General features: G+C 37.1%; 1 long non-coding RNA gene across 1 annotated transcript; it reads right to left on the bottom strand.

Moving 5' to 3' along the window:
• Positions 1-1,786: 1,786 nt before the first annotated feature.
• On the bottom strand, positions 1,787-21,687 carry LOC103887595. Its single transcript, XR_651756.4, has 3 exons — positions 21,631-21,687; positions 15,978-16,172; positions 1,787-9,994 (listed from the first exon to the last, which is right to left on the bottom strand). It is a non-coding gene; the product is annotated as an uncharacterized LOC103887595 (long non-coding RNA).
• Between the last annotated feature and the right edge of the window lie 50 nt (positions 21,688-21,737).

Below are 21,737 nucleotides of genomic sequence, written 5' to 3'. Positions count from 1 at the left end.
TTTGCCGATTCTTAGATCACATTCCAAAAGTCCTGTTTACATATCTAGGAAGTGCCAGAGTATGAACGTTGAGTGTTCAAAGAGTGAAGAGGTGAGTCCAGTGCGTTCATGTTTTACATCTTACTTTTCTTTTTGTTGGTAACTATGATGAAGAAAAACAGCACCTGAACTTGGAATGATTAAAAGATGACCCTGGAATTCAGCACCATTGGCAATCCACGCAATGAATCCTTGAAAACAGTTTGAAAGCATCATCTGTGTCTATGCCCTAAGCAGATTGAATCTATGGCTACCCACAGTGATCATCTAAAATAGTCTCTTCAATGTTCCTTGAAAGCAAATCCTTTTGAGCCTTCCCTTTCTTAAACACAATCCTCCTCCATCCCATCTCAAACCTAGGTGGTATTAAATTTTGTTGAAAGTAATAGCAAATGCTGACAGTAAGACAACAAAAGACATGATTAAAGATTCCTTAATCAGATGTCTCAGAATGTAGGCAAATTTACTCAAATTCTGACCGTGCAAATGTTGACTTTAGCATGCTTTTAGAATAATCCAGTTAAATCCATACCAACATTCTGATTCAGAGAATCAAAGTCAAACATTATTATCTCTTATAATAAGTTTCTGTTGCCAAGACACAAATTCCCTTTTTGTGATCTCAGCAGTGGAGATAAAAAAAAGTTTTTTTAAGAAATCTCATATGTATATTTTTACAAAGTGTGGCTGAAATTAGTTATATGAAAATACTAAGCTGGGAAACTTTCTTTAGAATCTTAAAGTTGGTGAGAATCCCAAAATATATGAGTCACAAGTCTGTACATTGTCCAAGAATCAAGACTTTTCAATCATAATAGATATCATGTATGTTAATGGAAAGTAAACAAAGATCTGCCTTGTACACTCAAATGACATTATAAATAAACATTTTATAAGTCTATTTGTCTTATCTCCACAGTGGATTCTAAGTTCCCAGAGAACAGCAGATTTTAAGTTCCCAGAGAGTAGTAGATGTTCCCAGAGAACAGTAGTGTCTGTTCATTTATTACAGTCCTTTAACAGTCTAGAATAGTATTTTTACAGTAATTTTTAATTGACTATTTTGCATTAGAAATTCTCTTTGCTGCTAAATTTGCCTCTGAGATTTCTTCCTAGTAAATTCTTTCCTCATACACATGACTAACCCAGAAGCAGCCATGTTAATGACTTCATCCCCTTCAGGAGTGGGAACGTAACTCAAATAACCCAGTAAATCCCTTCCATAGAATGTTAGGACTTGAAAGAGAACAGATTGCAGGTAACGCCTACCTTGGTAACTGAAGGTTTAGGATAGGGAACCAGGGAACTGTCAACAACCATAAAGAGAAAAAGCAATGTCCAATAAAGGCATGATATAACCTGCAGAGGGAAGCTGAAATGGGGAAGTAGAGGGAACCTAATGGCATTTTAGTCTTTCGCTGAGCCCCAGCCGCAGCCTTGCCATTCTTGCAGTTATGTCATATGAATAAAGTCCTGCTTTGGCTTTAACCACTTCATATCAAGATTCTGTCAGTTGTACCTGAAAGATTTCTGACCAATTCACCATTTTCCCCTATAAATCCTCCTTACTTAGTCTTTCCCTGCTCTTCTTTATTTCTAACTTCAAGTTGTATCTCCCTTGAGACAATCTGTCTATATTTTGTTAAAAAGTAAACCAAAGAACCCAGATCAGATATCATACAATTTTATGTTCAGAAGTAGATATTTATTAAACTTATTTTATAGCATTAAGAATCACTCAAAACAAAAGGCCTTCAGTTAAGATTTAAAGGTGTTTTCATAACAGCATATAACCAGAGTAATCATTGAAAACATGTTTTCAATTGATCCAATTACATTTCTTATTAAATTCGATATGAATTTTCAATTGGTAAGTTTTGATTTTCTTTCCAACCACGATCCCTAACATTTGTCTGGTACTTAAAATTTTACAATGTCTTTCCCATTTGCTATGTTTCAGGCTCTCGACAACCATATGAAATGTAGAATAGCTATTATTTGCATTTTTATACTGCTCCTGTTAGGCTAACTGCTGCAATTCATAACCCCAAAAGCTCAGTGACTCAAAACAATAGAAGTTTGGTTTTTGCTGATGTGGAGTCTGCAAAATCCAGGCAGCTCTCAGATGTCCTTGTGACGTCACCATCTTAAAGTTGACATTGAGTTACCCATACTGCTTTCCTTCTTCTCACTCCATTCATTTAGCTTTTCTTTAGAGACCCTTTTCAAAAAGTCAGTTATTTTGGTATTTATTTTTCTGATTTTCTTTCTTTCTCACTCTTGTCTTGCCCCACCACATTCATCACACTATCTCTGTTTGTGCATTTATTAGTATTTATCTATCTGTAATGTATTTCACAAAGATCTGTATTCCCTAATGGAACATGAGCACTTTGAAAGCAATTTTACTGCTGTAGGTATGTGCTACACAAAAGGTGATCACTAAATGTTTGGTGACTGGGGAAACACTTTCTTCACATCTCAGTTTATTCAACACCTTGATCTCTCTCTTATAGATTAGATTTCATTTTTTCTCTATTAATAGGCAAGATCAAAACCAGGGAGCCAGAGCACACATATCAGATATAAAAATGTAAGTTTGCATTCTTCTATATTTATCCCACTTTATTACCATTATTGTCCGGTAGCAGGAACAGTCCCCCTTTTAAAAACATTTGTTTAATCCTACCATTCAGCAGCCTTGAGAGTCAAGGTGCCTGTATTAGCTCTGAATTGATGCTTGGATGAGCTTTAAATCTTTGTGGTTTTTGACACCGTGCTGAGACAAACTCTTTGATTCAAGAAAGCTGCATACTCCATGGAATAAAACTGCAGCAATTAATCAAATATTTAATTATATTGTAACAGAACACAGTTATCAAGCTTTTAACTAACAATAGTAAAGAATCCCCAGTGACATAGCCAACAGAAGACACTAAGACACAAAAGGCTATTAAAACCTCAGTTTTTGCCATCCTGGTGGAGATATGCATGAGTGTTTAGTATGGATCAACACCAAAAGGCTAAGAATTTGACAGCCAAGCCTTCGAGACAAGTCCCTTCCCTTGGAGACTGTGTATTCCAGAGGTTCCCAATCACTGGTCCAGATTGACCTGGCAAATTTTTACTGCCTTGCACACCCTGAAGCAAAGCGCCTCCTTCCCTTTTCCCTCTTATCTCCTTTCTCACCCGTGGAGTTATGGTCAAAAACCTAGATAGCATAATCCTGACAGTTTGCAGAGCAATGTCTTGAAAAGCATGCAACAACAACAAAACCATCAGAAACAATCCTACCACCCTATTTTTGACTAATTGTAAATCCATTCAGAATCTAAAAACTAACACAAAACATTAATTGTGTGTTCTTATTATGTGCACCTTATATGGTATCCAGATGTCTCCTCTTCTTGATCTCTTTCCTTCCTTTTCTACCTCTTAGCTTTAAACCTAAAGTTCTGGTTTATTCTACTGCTGTCTTTCTGTCCAAGGTGATAGAAGCAGGTTCCTTTCCCCTCCTCCTGGTAAGGTACGACTGGAAATGGATATTCTTTAGATTGGAGTTCATAAAAGATAATTCAGTTTCTCTCTTAGTAACATTGAGAAGGATTTTAACAACCCTTCATACCAATGTGAATATGGGGAGAAACAAAAGTGATAAGGGAACAGAGTTCCACTCTGCCACAAAAGTTTACCTACACACCACACTCTGGGATGGAAAATAACTGGTCTATCCAACATAACTCTTTCTCACACATACAGCCGACACCCACTTTTCCAGACCAAAAGGAATTATTTCTGCTTTTCAATAAATGTGTCAACAGCTGTCTATCAGTGACAAAGTTCAGATTTAAAGGGAAGGTTTAACTCTTATGAGGCCAAAACTGAAAAACTCTGTGGTGGTTAACTTATTTTTACATTATATTTATGGAGTTGGAAAGGGGCATTAACTGGGTTCCTACTACATGCATGGTGGTGTAAAAAGTCTTATGAAAGATAAAAACAGAATCAAACTTCACTTCTTGCTTTTTAATCTAGAAGGAGAAAGAAGAAATATAAATATGCTTAAGTACCTTCGATAACTCTTCATTTTCTATATAAAGTCCAAACTCCTTATCACAGTATGATGGAGTGGATTATCATTTCAATACTTCACTCCTTTTCTATTTAAAAAAAAAAATGCATCTACACCGTTAGCCATCTGATTTTGCAGTCCCACCGGGTAGAATGAGAAAAAATACACAATGCTACACTCAACTTGGTCATGTGGTTTGCTCTGAGCAGAAGAATGTGGATGGAAGAGAGTGTGACAGTTCTAAACAGAGAGTTTAAGAGGCATTGCTTGCACCCTGAAGCTTAAGCCCCTACCATGAAAACAACACACCCCATATGTTGACTCTGCCTTTAGCTTGGGTCTGGGAATGAGAAGGCACATGTAACCTAGTCAAGTTGAGACAAATCAAACCAAGTCAAGCCCAGCAAGAGTTAGCAAAAGCCTGAGTACCTTACGTAACATGAGCAATAAATAAATATTTCTTGTAGTAAGTTACTGTAACTTTGTGGTTGCTTATTGCTGCAGTAAAAGCTAACTAATACATATAGTGTCAAAAAATTCACAATCCATTCCCAGCATTACTTCTCAGTTGCACCTGACACCCTTCCACCCTCTACAAACTGTGTTTCAGCCAAATGTGCTATTTCCTAAATATATGCTGTGCCTTTCCTCCCCTGTGGCTTTGCTCATGTAGATCCCCTGGCCTAGAATATACACATTCTAGTGGAAAGAGCAGAGGCTTTGGAGTCTAAGAAGCCAGGTTTTGAAATCAAGATCATCACTGTATTAACTGTGAGGTGTTGTACAGATTACTGAACTTCTCAGTCTCAGTATCTCTGTCTGTGTGGATTTGGGGGAGATTATGAAAAAAAAGCATAGACTATAAAATCAGACCAACTCATATTTTCTGCTAATCATTATTTTGAGCCAATTAATTTGAGCCTCAGTCTCATAATCTGTCAAATCATGATCATGGGGTTGTTAGGATGATTAAGTCGCATGAAGCTGGGAGATCAACTACCATAGCACTTGACACTCAGAAGGTCCTAAGTAAATTTTTGTTGATGGAAAACTTAAATAAATAAGTAAAGTAACAATCCAGTAGAATAAAAGATACCATAAAGCAGTTTTAAAATAATTTTTAGATTAATAGATATGCATTTTCTAAATCGTGCTTCATAAAATATAACTTTTGCTCAAGATATTAAAAGGTGTTTCTTGAGAAACGTATCCTATGGTTAAATAAGTTTAGAAAATCTTGCATAAAATATCTCCCTTTAGAGATTTATAAGTGTACATTAACAATTAAAGGTTTTGAGAAGTCATGTGATAAAGAATCCTATTTAAATTAATTCAGTACTTCCAAAATTACTTGATCATTGCAACCTTCCCCTTATATTGAGGCACTTATTACCATCTGCTGGGCTCCAATATGTTTTAGGACATGGTTTGTGTCTTAGGCTTCTCGGGCTACCATAGCAAAATACCATAGACTGGGTGGATTAACCACAAGCAATTTATTTTCTCATAGTTCTGGAGGTTGGAAGTTCAAAAGTAAGTTGCCAATGTGGTAAGTGTCTGGTGAGAGCTCTTTTTCTGACTTGCAGATGGCTATCTTTTCATTATGTCTCTACATGATGAGAAAGAAAGATCTCTCTCTCTCTCCCTTTCCTTATAAGGCCACAAATCTTACAAGATTAATACCCCATCCGTAGGACCTAATTTAACCCTAACTAACTCCTAAAGTCCTGTCTCCATATACAGTCACCTTGGGCATTAGGGCTTCAACATATGAGTTTGTAGGGGTGGAGAGAGGGGGATGCAATTCAGTTCATAGCAGTTTGGAAAATGCTGGTAAAACACGGTGTATAATAGAGGTTTAGTAGGGTGAATTCAGCTTATGTTGGTGAAAACAAGGACTCATTTACTGAGAAGGTAGGATTTAAATTAGTCTGGGCCCAGGGGGGAATTTAGCAAGTTATTTGAGGGATCTATAAAATGATCTGTTTTAAGCTGATGTCCTCATCAAATTTCAGGAGTATGAGCAATTTACTGATCCAGGAAGAGTAGATAACATAGGAGTACTTCGTGGCTAAAACTTCCAACATTAAAAGTCGTGTTCATTCACTTCTCTGCCTATGTATCTCTTTCCACCAACTTCCAACATTGCCCTACTAAGACATTAGGAAGAAAGATTTACACCATGATAATCATTTTGGAGGCTACCAAATACAGAAAGAGAAAGAATTGAAAAGTAAATATTATTCTCACCTTTTGGGCTCAAACCAACCCCTGCCAAGAAATCTTCTGTTTAGAGGGCATGAATCTGGGGAAATCACCACATAAATGAACTTGAATAAAAGGCAGATAACTCAGCTCTATGGATTAAGGCCCAAGAAGTAAGGCAATTAGGATCATCGGTAGCCTCCCTCTGTAAATGGTTAACTTGACTAACTCCAATGCTTCCTTTTTCACACATCACGGTGTAGAGATAAAGCAGGAACTGGAATTAATTATGTCACAAAGCTATCGCATCTCATTTGGTGTTAGATCTCTGTTTTTTTCAAGCTATGCATTTTTTTTTAAATAATGAGAAGAAGCTTGTTTGTTTGAAAGTTACACAGCTTAAGAGAACATTCTAATACAAATTAACTTAATGTGCTATGAACATATACGGAATTGAAACTGCAAACATTCACAGGAACAAGCATGGCAAATGCAAATGAATATAATTGGTCAAAAGTACAAATGGTAGGGAGTGGTGGGAATTGTAGCCAAACTGGAGAATATATGCTTCATCTATAGGGCCCTTCCTACTCCAGATTTCTAGCCAATATTACCTTGTAAATATGTAAAATTAGTGCTGCCCATCTCTTGATTTTTCAAGTAAAGCTTGAAATCTGGATTTTTATATGAAATATTCTAACTTTTAAATGTTGGCAACCAATTAGACATTTTTAGACTCTCTCTATACAGATATAAATATAGTCCTGCCCCTGACACATGTACATATACATATGCACACACATTTTCAGGACAAGTCCAGCCCACAGGTCACCACTTTTTAACCTGTGCCATAGGCAATAAATACTTACTAAATGAAGACATCAAAACTATCCTAGAATACACTGCTTCTCCCTCCAATTGAGGAATACATCAGTCCTGGTATTTTCAGACCAGCAGCTGGGATTGTCGGAATGGTACAACATTGGTTTTCATCTTTGTTCTATAAAGAGAATTGGCCGCTAAGAGTTATGGAAATGACTGAAAGAAGTTGCCATCAAATGTCATTTCTTCTCTGTTATACAAATACTTCATAAAGATCCCTAGTTAAGATGTCATTATAGATGAAATAGGTGTGGACTTTCACCACCTGATTAAATGTCAAATTGGAAACATTACTACCTTTCCCATACTTAACGATGAACATTCCTTCAAGATGATAACATTAAGTCATGCATAAAAAGTTATGCACATAATATTATGTCATTAGGATTTAACTGCAAGATGCATTACATATAAAACCCATACCTCAAATAGCTAACATGGTTTTTATTTGTGTATTTTTTCTTCAGGATGGATAACTATCACTCTTAGGAGAAGATAACTCAAGAGCAAAGAAGAAAGCTGATGTCAAATTTCAGAGGATTTGTGAAGCTCTGGTTTTTCTATGGAAAGCTGTGTTTCTTGCATTCGTTTCCCAATTCTATCCCTCACCTGCCTTCCACCCAAAGAGAAAACAAGATTTGAGGCATTGACAAGGTATGTTCTGTTCATCTTCTTAAAGGATTAACTTTTGGACCATCTTCCCCATCCCTCTTCACTGGGAAGGTAGGAATCTTTTCCTCCCCTGCCAGTTGTATGACCCTCACCCACATCCTAGGTTCCCTGCCTGCTACAGGCATCCACTAAGCCAAGAGACTTGCCCCAGGCTAAACAATTAGATCTTTTTACCCCCGTAATTGAAGTGGAATCTAAGAAACAGTCTGAGTTTTTATTTTAAATAGAGGAGATATGAAATGGGCACCTGGGATGTGGCTACCTTCCATCAGCCTAAGAAACAGCAAAGAGTAATGCAGAGATGGAGCAATACTTTGAGACAGGGAGAAAGTTCTGGGAACTACTGTTCATGTTTCTAAATGCATTCTACTGCCTGTCAGCATTCAGGCTGTTGGTCTCCTTGTGACAATTCTACACCCTTAAAACAAATACTCCTCTTCCTTTCATAAGCCAGTTCAAATCTGTTATCAAGAACTGATGAGTTCAACAGTAATTCTCTTTCGCAAACCTTATCAAGTTCAATCCAAGACATTGTATGATATAAAAACTGAACAACTTTTTTACCTAAAAATGACTGGCTGCAAAATGAAACTCATGGTATATCTTTAGAGATGTCCATCCAAATTTAGTCAAGTTTTTATGGAGAGGTAAGAAGAAACATGACATGATGAATCTTTAATTGAAATGGGGACCTCCTTAAGCAGAGCACAGTCCATACAAACATAGAGCTGCCTCTTTTTCTGTTTTCTTCCAGAGAAGTGAGACACCATAGGAAAAATGCAGGCAGAATGGTTGGGTCCACCTACAAATGGGTCAACTGAAATGCAAAACAAGGTAGTAAAGCAGGATTTATTCCATTTAAGGTCGTCATTGTTACTGAGTACCAAAATTTTTGATGGCAAAAATCTTGCTATGATTTATTCCACAGAAGAGGGTCCCTGCCTGGTTCTCTTTTCTGGGCCTCAACCCCACCCCCACCTCCACCATAGCTTTCTAGTTTTACTTTTAATTTCACCCAGCTCAACTCTTAGCTTTATAATGACTTTAACTGTTCAATATTTAATGAACCAATTAATTAAATAACATTTATTATGCTGTAGGGCAGTGGTTCTCATATTTTAGTGTGCAACAGAATTACCAGGGGAGCTTGTTAAAAACTCCAGGCGCCCACCAACCCAGAGATTCTGATTCAGTGTGTCTGAAGTGTGGAGCAGGGATTTTATTTTTAACAGTCATTCCTGCTGCATCTGATTTTGGTGATCAGTTGACAACATTCTGGGACACACTAGTCTAGAAATATAGAATTATGAGACTACATGCCTCCGGAGGTGGTAAAGAAAGCTGGCAAGATGTTACAAATTCCTGATTTGTTACTAACTAGCTGTGTGTTTGGGGGCAAGTTATTAAATGCCCCAAGACTCAGTTTTCTTATCTGTAAAAAGAGAAAAATAATAATATCTAAGTCACGGGGTTGTTGTGGACATTAAGTGAGATAACATAGCTGAAGTTCATATTCCAATCTGCCCTGCTTAGGAATCTTGCTAATTCTAGATGCCTCCTGCCATCAGCCAGCAGTTCAAGAGCATCTCAGGAAAAGGGTCAGGTTCTGCTAAAAGAACCATGGAAAGTTCCAGAAAAGCACATATGCATCCCAGTTTATCTGTGGACTGGGGAAAAAAGGGGCAGTAGAGTAGTGTACGCTAAAATGGTGTAATGAGTGAGAGATGTTCACCCATACATCAGTCACCTCAGGCGATGAGAGATAGTACTATGTGAAGGTAAACAAGGATGATCACTGCTACCAAGGTGACCCCAAGAAAATCCCTTTGGGACGAGTGACACTTTCCCTCCTAAATGATCTTGTACCTGGAATCATTTGTAGTGTACATGCATAGATTTTACAGTCCTATATTTAGAAAAAAAAAAATGGGTAGCTGGTGGCCACTGACCTTCGCTGGCCCAGGGTGACCACCTTAAATCAAGAGCTTGCTATAACACAGCTGAGCTTAGCGATTTTAATGAGGAATCTAGTCCTGCTGGATTACTGTTCCTGGGACACATCTTGTCAGCAATTCCTCAGGAAATTATTCAACCATCCCCAATTGCAAAGAAACAGATGGCGTGCTGAAAAAAAAAAAATACTCTGAAGTGTATGCGCTGGTAAAAAGCAAATTTAAGGACACAAAGGCCAACATTGAAACAAATACTAAAAGTGTTTTTTCCCTCAGAAAAATGGTCTTGAAGATATTTTTGTTTTCCCTCCCCTTTTAAACTGTGAACTGTGCCAGTCATCAGCTTGAATACGCAATGGAGAGATTTGTTTGACATTTCAGAGCCATTTAACAGAGACAGCTTGTTTTAATAATATAGAATAATACTGATCAAACGTTCTCATGGAAGATCAAGTTTTAAAATTTGTATTAATGCCCTGCTTTCTTTCCTCTAATATCCTTTAACCAAAACTCTTGGATCACACTCTATTATGCCAACTGCCCATTAAGAAATGCTGAATTATTATTAAAAATTATCATGGCACCTGAGAAAATAGCAGTGTAACCCTCATGAATATTAAATCTTTTCATAATGATCAGTGTTATTACCATGAATACTAAATGTTATGAATTCATTGCAAATTCATAATGCTTAGTGTGAAAACTTGGTCTGTAACCAGAAAGTCTGAATTATATTTGGCAAATGTTTGAATCAATTTTAGTTATAAAACCAGAAAAAAAAAATGGATAAAATTTTTGGTCTTCAATCTCAGAGGCCAGTGGGTTTTAGGACTCTTGTGAAAGGAATGCCCATCGCAACTTTCAACTATTTCATGTCAGTGTTTAAATCCTTTGCAGAATTCCCATTCCTACTTAATTATATCCCAAAGAAGAAGAATTAGAGCAGTGTTAGGAATGAGAAACTAGCACATTCAGCTATTAGTCTGTGGCAGCACCTACATGGCATTAACTTTCAGAGTTTAGTACTACAGCATAGCATGGAAGTGATTATGACCCTAGAAGAAACTTGCAAAAAATAATCATGACAGAGCCTGCAGTTATTACAAACAAAGCCAACTTTCAGTCCTTACACCTCCCGCTGAAGCAAGCATCAACAAGTTTTGCTCCAATAACTGAAACGCACAACTACACAAAAACAAATATAAGGAGCGCTTGCTATGATTAACTGATCATAAACCTGTGACCATGTGTTTTTATATTCACATGACATTCAGGCAAATAAAATGGAATGATTGATTCTCAAGACATTCCAAGAGCAGAGTAACAAACAGCGGCTCTGGCAAATGGATCTTAATGGAAATCTGATGGGAAAGTGGATCTCTCTCACGGGGGTTCCTGCTAAAAACCTGTTGGACAGTTTACAATAAACTGAAAATCTACATTTCATGAGCATCCCTTAATGGAATCCAATACAGCTATCTTTAATAAGTAGGTCTCCCCATTCATGTTGTATGATAAAAACTCGTAACAGCCAGACTTTTGATTCTGCATTCATGCAAAGGAGCTCATATTAAAATTCTCTCCTTGAAAAATACGTTTCAAAATCCAAAGATATCTAAGATGTTTAGCATGCTTCAGGGGTTAAAAGTATGTGCAATATAGATTTTAAGTAGTATAATTTTATCTGAATTAGTTTAAGTGCCACCTGTAATTTTATTGAAAATATCCTAAAATATTCTTTAAGAATTAGAAAAGGTTTTGATTGATGGACACATGTAAGCATCTCATAATTTCCTAAAACATTTTCTCACAGTCCTTAGCACTAATTCTTTAAGGTGATGAGGAATAGGAGACAGATGCTAATTTTGCCTCCGGGAATTTCTATGAAGTTACAGGATGGCACTGAAACTGCAAAACAGCAGGATTTAACTAAACAGAACATCAATCAGTAAAGAACAGTATGCTGTGCCTGGAATCCATTCAGAACTTCCTCAGGGCACATTCCAAGATATTTTTTTCCCTCTAAATTTTAAGTCTCATAAGTAATGTCTTAACATTCTTCCAGTAATTTCTTATCTTATACAATCACAGCCAACCAGGTGGCTCCCACGAATTACTTAGCTAACAATCCACCACTAGGAATTATTGGGCTCTTCAGAATAATTATCCTGCATTCTTCTTAAATTTATCCAGATTCCTTTAGCATCCTCTGAATCTCTTTGGTTTCAACAACACTTTCTCAACAGTTTCAGAACTGCTTCAGAGTCTGAAAGTCCCAAAGTAGAAGTACAGGTAAAGATTTTTCATAAGTTCCCAGAGAATCATGAATAACATTTCTAAGTTCAGAAATAGCAAATTTAAGGACACAAAGGCCAATGCTGACACAAATACTAAAAGTACTTTACTTATCAAGACTAACAAACTGTGTTAAATTTTAAAACAGTACCATGGGGAAAGAAAAATGTCAAAATCCCAGTTTACATGAATTCAGATGAAAGAGTATGTTAGAAGGAATAAAAGGATCTGATTTTGATTCCTGGGTCTTTCTTATAAAGTGAAAGATTACTTGACTTTTCTGGGTCTCTGCCTTTATCTGTAAAATGGGGATAAATAATTACATACCTTGCAGGATTGTTGTGAGAATTAAATGAAAAATGATTTGTAAAGCATTTAGCACAATGGCAGACATGGAAATTTGGCTTAATAAATATTTATTTTCCCTAGGATTAGAGGGTCCTCTCATAAGTGTTCTTTTTCTGTATTCCTATAGAGGGCTGGGACAGGGAAAGCCATTTTTGTTAATTTCCTTTTTATAAAGTCTCCTCATTAAATGATAGCTCCTCTTCTTCATCAGGAATTGCAGACTGCAAAGAATAGACTCTCATTTAAACTAAGCTCAAATAAAGCAAGGAGATTGGAAGGATATGGGAAAGTGCAAGGAAAGGTCTTTGATGACTTAGGAACACTAACATCATGTGACCAAGGCAACTGCTCTGCTTCTCTCTGTCTTTTCCTCTGAAGCCAATTGATCTCTCTTCCTTGCTTCTCTTTTCTCGTCTCCTTCCCTCACCCGTGTCACTTTGAGGGCTGTTATTACTAATCAGGAAAGCACATGGCTGAAAATATACCCTGTCCCAGCCCTATTGCTATGTGGTAGCTGGATGTAAGCATGCACCTTCCTATGAGTACACACTCAGTGTCTTTAACATCAGACTTGCAAGACAAACAATATGGCTTGTCTCTGGCAAACTGAGTTTATCTCTATTCTGATAGGTTGTGACAGGAGGGGGAAACAGAAGAAGCAGCTACTCAGACCCATTCCTTCAGCAAGGGCTATGACGCGGGGCAGTTCCCAAGGGAGGAAGAAAGTGTAAATTAGGCATGCAACCCAAAGAAGGTCAACTCAGTTTCTCAATAAGATGTTATCTTTGGCTTTGTTTCTTATGCATCAAGAGCCCAGAGACACTGATAAAGCTGCAGCACAGTGCTGTTGGTCAATGGGCAGGCATAGCTGTCACGTCTCTCAAAAACTAAGATCATGAGCAACTTTGAAAGTCTGGTCCTAAACAACTGCAAAGCAAGTTCATGTTGCACTAGTTATCCCTTCAGCCCATTCATCTGGGTAGTAATTTCTACCAGTTTCATGAGTGAGAGAGAATACTCACAAAACAAGTTGAGTGAAATAACTTTATTACTCACAGATAGGCAGCAAGGGACAGTAGAAGCCAATGATTTAAGACAAGCTAGTTCTCCAAGGCTCAGGAAAACTACACAGGGGAGATGGAATCTTGTCTGTGCATTCCCCATATCATACTTCAGCTGAGAGACCCTGAAAAGTAGCCCACTATGGGTTACATACCCCAGGATTATGTGACACACTGAGCTATAGTGTGTAAAATGTCTTGTTCTAGGAGGGACAGAAACAAAGCCCAGGATGTTTTCAGCCAATTTCTCTTTATATTAAGATGTTGTATTCCCAGCACATTCTACACTTTTTATTGAGAACTATAAGTGAGAAAGGAAAAGGAAGTGGGTCAGTCCGAGGCTATTCAGAGAACTGTCCCACAACAACCAGGGAAATTCTCAACCACCTCCAAAATTAGAAAATAGTGCTAAGTCTACTGCCTTTCCCATTTCTTCTCTCACCCATTGTAAATATGTCTAGTCACTCCCACACATGTATTGCACACAGTCACCCCATTGCACAGGTGCACCCACAATTCACAGGCCATAATGAAGCCTTCTCTTTCTCCCTTAACCATTCATTTTAAATCCCTCTCCTTCTTTCCAACTGCGTTACTTAACATTTCTTCTATTCTTCCTTCATTTTCCAGTTTTTCAGCCGTCAATTCCATCCAGAACTAAATTGGGATCTGTATAGAATACTAAAATCAAGTTATGGTAGCTGTTTTACTGATAGATGTCTAAGGGATATCAGGGATAAAATAGATTTCTGAGGGATAATAGGGATAAAATAGATGTTACCTTGCTTCATTTGTTCTAAATCAAATTTACTCTTGTGCTAAGCCCCTCACTAATCACAGAGTTAATAAATTGAATCTTAGACATGCAAATGTTCTTTGTAAAAGTTTATGGAAAATTATGACACACACTATTTATGAATTTCAAATTTTTTTGCACCAAAATAAACTCATACTAACTTGTTATAACATGTCTAAATAGGATTTAGTTTGAAGCACTTTGAAGGATAAGACATCACTTTGAAAAGAGATCCTATCAGAGCAACATGAATTCTGCTAAAATTAAAGCAGGAGCAAACATCAAGTTTATAAGGAAGCTTGGGTGGAAGAACGGTGAAACGATGCTTCACAGTTTATGAGGACAATGACCCAAAGAAATCAGCAATTTGCAAATGGATATGCCATTTAACAAAGGACAAGATAATGTTGAAGATAAAGCCCTCAGTGACAAACCATCTACATCAGTTTGTGAGAAAAAAATGCATCCTGTTTGTGCCCTAATTGAAGAGGACCAGCAATAAATAGCACAGACAATAGCCATACTACAGACATTTCAATGGGTTCAGTGTGCACAATTCTGACTGGAAAATTTAAGTGGAGCAAGATTTCCACTTGATTGATGCCAAAACCATTGCACCAAGATTAGCTTTGTAAAAAGAGCAGAGCTTTCACTGGAAATTTTAAACAAGTGGGATCAAGATTCTTAACCATTTCTTCGAAGAATTGTAACAGGAGATGAAATGTGACTTTACTAGAACAATCCTGAAGACAAAGCACAATCAAAGCAATGGCTACCAAGAGGTGGAAGTGATCCAGTCAAGAGCAAAGGTTATGGCAGCAGTTCTGTGGGATGGTCAAGGCATTTTGCTTGTTGACCTTCTGGAGGGCCAAAGAACAATAACATCTGTTTATTATGAGAGTGTTTTGGGGAAGTTAGTCAAAGATTTAGCAGAAAAAATGCCTGGGAAAGCTTCACCAGAGCCCTTCTCCACCATGACAGTGTTCCTGCTCATTCCTCGCATCAAACAAGGACAATTTTGTGAGTTTCAGTGAGAAATCATTAGGCATCCCCCTTACAGTCCTGATTTGGTACCTTCTCTTTTTTTTTTTTTTTTCTAATCTTAAAAAAATCCATAAAAGGCACCCATTTGTCTGCAGTTAATAATGTGAAAAATCCTTCATTGACATGGTGAAATTCCCGTGACCCTCAGTTCTTAAGGGGGGATTGATATCATTGCTTCCAAAAGTGTCTTGAATTGATGAAGCTTATGTTGAGAAATAAAGTTTACATTTTTGGTTTTTATCTTTTAATTACATTCACCATCAACCTTTTGAAATCCTCTCATATTTAGGGAGTTCTCCTTCTCTGTAGGGAGTTATTCAGTAGAGCCAGAGGGTATATCCAATCTTTAAATTGAGGAAAGAGGTCTCTTCATACCATCATGACCGCCTTTGAGATGCTTATTAGGTAGGGTACATGCATACATACAAAAACACACACATTCACTCATAAATACTTACACATAGTCTAGGCTCTGTGAAGGCAAGTGTTTCCCCCTGCCTCTTGCTAAGCTTGGGCATGGGACCTTTTACCCTGACTGGGATGCAGTGGAGAGATTTTTTTCAAGCATTTATGTGAACATTCCCACCTAAAGTATCTAGAAGGTAGCTAACCTTGAATAGGAGTGAGGAAATCCAGTTCTCTCCTTTCCAGGTCAAATCACATCTCCTTTTTCTTGTACTCTGAGGCCTATTACCTTTTAGGCAATCCATTCCCTCGGTGAGTTTAGATTTTCAAAAACATAAAAATGGTCATTTGCCCCTAAGGGCACAAAATGCCCAACTTCTGGGACTCTCGGCTTGGTCGCTCTGAGGAAGTTAAAAAATAGAGAAAAATAACTCTCATTTATTTTCGAACTCTCTTGTAACTGTGAGAACAAAACAGATATTAATATTACATGCCTTAGAACTCACTCTAAGTGAAACTTTTAAAATGACTATGTTCTGGGCCTCTTCCCAAGTTGCTGATTACAGGGTCATGTTCCCAGAAGCTGAAGGTGAGCATTTTGACCATTTAGTTGGTATGCAAGGGGTCATGCAAAGGAGATATTTCTACTGTCTCCAACACTGGTAAAGAGGCCGGTGCCTTCAGACAGCTAGAGTACAGTGGTGACTGCATAGATGTTCTAATGTGCCCCTCCATTTCTTTATCTATTAAGCAGTAATAATATTACATATGGCTGTTGCAAGAATTGTGTGTGATAACACTTGAAAGTGTAACTCATACCATGTTGTGCAGGAGTTGACCTAAGAGTAATGCCAGCGGGGTATTTAACGGTATTACAGAGGAAGTTTCTTATGCTGTACAATCGGGAAGCCACTGTCACCTTGAACTCCAGGAACTATCTTTCTACAAGAGAGTTTAAAAACACCCACCCTTGAATAGCAGCAGGTCGCAATGAATGCTAATCAGAGCAGAAAAAAAGTAAGGCTAAGGCAAAAGCTAAAGACCACCTGAGTTAGAGAGATGGCCTCCACAGTTCAGCAATAAAGCTGGCAGACAGCATTTTTCAAAGAATATCATCCACCTGCCTTCCACCTTCCTCACTGTCTCTTATCAGAGTCTGGGGAGACAACGTCACATGTGAGAGTATATGAGCTCATTTGTTGGGATAGTTGGGGCAAAAATAAACTTTTTTGTATAAAAACAGGTTTGGGAAGCAAGAAAAAGTTTTGTTTGTTTGTTTTAAGTGAAGTTCTTGGAGGCAGTAGAGAAGAAATGAAGGAAAAGAGATGGCTTATCACGTGAAACATGCATGGGCAGGTAAGGCCAAGAATGGGCAGCTAGAAAATATTTGCTGAGCCAACCTAAGTAAAGTTAGAGCACCTTTAACAGGAGAGCCCAGTGGTAAGGGTGGAACGGAAGATCAGGGAGGGGAATCATACTCAAAAGCTGTAGATAAATGCAAACTTTCATTAAAAATAGTGATTCTAATGCTACTGATAAACTACAGCTAACATAGCTGGCTTTTTGTTGCCGGGCATTATTTGAAGCATTTTAATACTTTACTACATTTAATCTCACAATACCCTGTGAAGCAGTTCTATTGTTATCGATAGCACAGCTAGGAAGTGGCAAAGTTGGAACCAGAATGTAAGAGGTCTGACTTCACAGTCCAAATGCGGACATGGTCCTTATTAGATGCACAGAACTCCTTTGGGCATTTTACATATCATAACTCACTCAATACACTTAGTCACCCTATTACATAAATGCTATTAAAAACCAATTATGTATCTACAGATGTTCATGGGGAAAGTACACTATGCAATGATTATATTTTGGTCACATATGTAATTAAAAGCTAATAACATTCAGAAATTAGTTGTATGAGCCCTGAAGCATGAAGCCAAAATCCTAGGTAAGACCATCTTCTGAGGACGACCTGGACCAGACCGGCACAAGGGCTTTTGGCTTAATTATGCTTTCTAAAGATTATCACCACTCCTTTATAAAGATGAAACTGAGACTCAGATCACCACGAAAGAACATTTATTAAGTACTCCATTAGATATTAGAGATATTCACTTAATATATATGACATATACATACATATATGTAGATATATAGATAGATAAATAAATAGGTATCTACAGATAGATATAGACTTATAGGCATCTACAGAAAGATGTAGATATATACAAAACACCTGGATCAAGCTAGAACTCCAGGTAAGCAGCACATTCTTAAAGAATTCAATCTGAGTTAACAGTTATAAAACAAAAACAACAGCAACACACACATAAATACCTAGCACAATATCTAAACCAGATAGGAGATAAACAAACTAACATTTATTGAGAGCTTAATTCTGCATGAAGAACAACTTTAGGCCCTTCATTCTAACTGATTTAAATTGTTACTTACACGAAAGCACTATCTAAGACATTTTCTTTCAAGACCATAGGCTGGCTTTCCAGGGGCCAAAAATGAATGGCGAAAAAAACTACTGAAATTAAGGTATTTTAAGAAGAAATAACTCTATGTCAAGGTGTAGCTTAAAAGTGTAGAGGAAAGATGATGATGTGCCTTAATGGGGAGAAGGTTTCAGGCATCCCAGCACAAGGAACATGTTGCAAAATTCTGCTTTGGCCAAAGAGACTCAGAACCATGTGGGCATTATGGTGATAGACTGTAAGAGCCCCAATAGTGTCAACAGGAGACTAGAGCATTGCTGAGACAGAACTGGGGTATTCTACCTGAATTGGCATGCACAGACCTTCACATTGTCAAGAATGTGCAGGAAGAAAGAAAAACAAAGATCAGAGAAATAGAGTGATGCTCAGAGAAATGGCAACAGAAGAACATCTCTGCGGCAGGGCAATGATGTGCCCTGACAGCTCAAACTTTGGGGTTTTCAGACACAAATTTCAGAAGGAAATGGCCACCCTTTCAGCTGAGCTGATGGTGAATAATTACATCCTGTCTATACTTCTGCTCAAATTAGATGGTTTTTAAAATATTATGCTGACAGGCAGGTTTCATAGCAATCATAATTCAATATTTTGATGAAGAATTTTCTCTGAACATCATGGCCACTGCACTGGTCTGTCTTTCTTATGTCACATGGAATTGAAGGGAACTAATGTGGAAGTGAGTTTTTTGACCTACCAGGTGAGCATATAAAGAATACCTTTGCAGGGTCAATCATAAAAGTAAGGTGTTTCTTTTTTTTTTTTTTCTTACCTTTCAGTTCTTAAATAAAGTGAGGGGCCTCTCAAAGAGGCAAATGGTCTGAGACTGCCTGCTGTTTGGAGAATGAAGGCAAGGTAGTGAAAGAAGCTAGAGATCTTGTAGTCCTAGATCTTGATTTGAATCCTGACTCTATCATTGAACTAGCATTGATGTTCTTGGCAAAGTGACTTTTCTGGGCTTCTGTTTTCCGTCCTGCTTAACAAGTAAAGTTTTATCTATTTCATAGGGTTTTGTGAAGAGTCTAAATCTAAACATATTTGAGTGTGGCTTTCATTGTCTCCAGAAGGTTTACCTGGGGATCACATGGCCAAGCCTGCAACATACATCATATGAAAACTGTGCCTATCAGTTCCAATATCAATACTGAAATATGAAGAGATTGCTTTACAAATCATTCATTTTTCTAAGCATTTGTTCACTTAATTTTTAAAATTCCATCTTATAATTCCTACAACTTGTAATGCTAAAATGTTCTTCCTTATTTTAAAAATAATATAGTGCATACAACATGTGTAAAATACTCTATGCATATGTGAGGTCTCATAAGAAGAGACACTTCACAAAATCTACTTGTACCTTATAAAACTTCATTTGTGCAGGCAACTAACTACTGCTCTCTCTAGATTTTGATCACTGGATTTGTTAAGTAATGCATCTGACAGAATAAGATTGTTCACTGGATATACAATGATTTATATTAATAAATAATATATAGCATTAATATGTAGTTAAAAATTATTAAGATATATTGGAAAGGCATATGTCATACTAGATACTTAGTAATATATGTAAAGTATCTAGTACAGTGCTGGCATAAAGTGAACACTTGGAAAATGATAGCTGACATCAATGAGTGTCCTGTAGAAATTAATAGTCAAAACAAAGTGCTAGTCTGCTCACTTGGAACATGCTTTGCCTTTTGTAAATAGCAGCAGCCTACCTCCTGAAAGAAATGACCTTATCTTAATGTGAGAGTATTTAACTTTTAAACGGTTATTAGAGGATCCACTATATTAATTGTGCACATTTTGGGGTCCCTAATTATCTTTTTAGGGAACTCTGATGTTTCTCAGCATTTCAAAGTCCCAGTCAGTATATACTAGTGCATTTTCTTTGTCTTGCAATATATTAAAAATACCATAATCTGTTACTTTGTTATTTAAAACATCACTTTACCTCTGATCACCTATTTTTGCTATGCAACATACCTCATAATTGTCAGCTATTGCTTTTCTAAATGCATCAATTGAATAGAATTTGTGACTGTGAATGTCTAAATCACGATCCACCACCTTTCAAAAGCAACAAATCTCTTGTCACTCTCAATCAAAAGGTATATCCTCCTTCGTCTTCTAGGGTAATACTTTGTAGCCTGATGCTATATGAAACCTACGTATCTATTAACTTTTGTATGGTATGCGTCTTGCTAGGATATTGATAGCCTTTAATTCTTCTGAACTTACAGTCCAGAAAATTTCTTAGACAAAATTGTAGCAGGGGCTTATATCTCAATATGACATCAGCGTTTATCTCCTCTCTCTTTTGGGACATTGTCATACTTGATACTAAAGGAACAGATAGATATAACCCCACAGCAACAAAGAGAATGAGAGTGGAATCATCTGTAATGAAGAAATTTCATAAAAATTTTATAAGACAATAAAACAGACAGATGAGTCTGAAGACTGTTGGAGAAAGGCGGAGAAGGCCATAACCAAGGATACTGATTAAGTGGATTGCAAGCTGTAAGAGAACAAATATGAAGGAGGACAGATTCAACGCATAGGCTTGAAAAGAGAAGGGTTAATTGGAAGCCTATAGATGAAATAGTCAACACTCTTTCTCTCATCTACCCATGCAGAGCACTCTAAAGTGAGATATACGTATCCTTTCCCCCGGGGGTTGGGAAAGGAGTGTCCTCTGGATATGTTGAATAAATTATCTGTGAAGAGGTAGGGCAGTCAGTGAAGGAATGATCATCACGGAGCAAATCTCTCATCATTCTGCTATTTAGGAGTCCCAGTGCATAATCTCTGGTTTCCTATCATCTCTTCCATAATCGATTCCTTCCCCTTCAACAAGTCATATTCACATACACAGGGCTTATGGTCAGTTTTTTAATGCCACCGACGATGAGATTTGAGAAAAAGCTGAAACATGCACAATAAAGGTAATAGACAAAAGTGACTAAAGATAAAATAGAAGTAAAGAGGGGAGAGTGAGAATAAGAGAGAGAGAACAAAAGTACTTCTAATTGCTCTCCAAAGAGAAGATTGAGAAGATATTGCAACCATAAGCCAAAAAGAGGGTACCATGAAAAAAGTACAAAGACAAAAGAAGACTCTTAAAATCCAAAATCTCTCAAATTTTGAAAAATTAATAGACATATTATAATAGTAAATTAAGCAAATCTCCCAAGTACAACAAAGACATTGAGATGGAAAATACTGTTATATCCTGTCTAAATAATATAAATTATCCTTATTTTCAATTTTTAGAATCAACTTGTAGGCAAAGTACAAAGCACTTTACTCTAATTACTAAACAGAATATACACATTTTCAACCTTACCAAGAATAGAATAGATGAAGGGAGGATGAATGTGGAAGAAGTGTAGGAACATGGATGCCATTATCTTCAGAGTAAGAAATCAATAGATACTGTCTATTATGATGGAA

The sequence above is a fragment of the Papio anubis genome, chromosome 11 (assembly GCF_008728515.1).
Source record: "Papio anubis isolate 15944 chromosome 11, Panubis1.0, whole genome shotgun sequence".
Classification (NCBI taxonomy): Eukaryota; Metazoa; Chordata; class Mammalia; order Primates; family Cercopithecidae; genus Papio; species Papio anubis.
The sequence above is the reverse complement of the archived record's forward strand: the minus strand, read 5'-3'. Positions and strand labels throughout refer to the sequence as shown.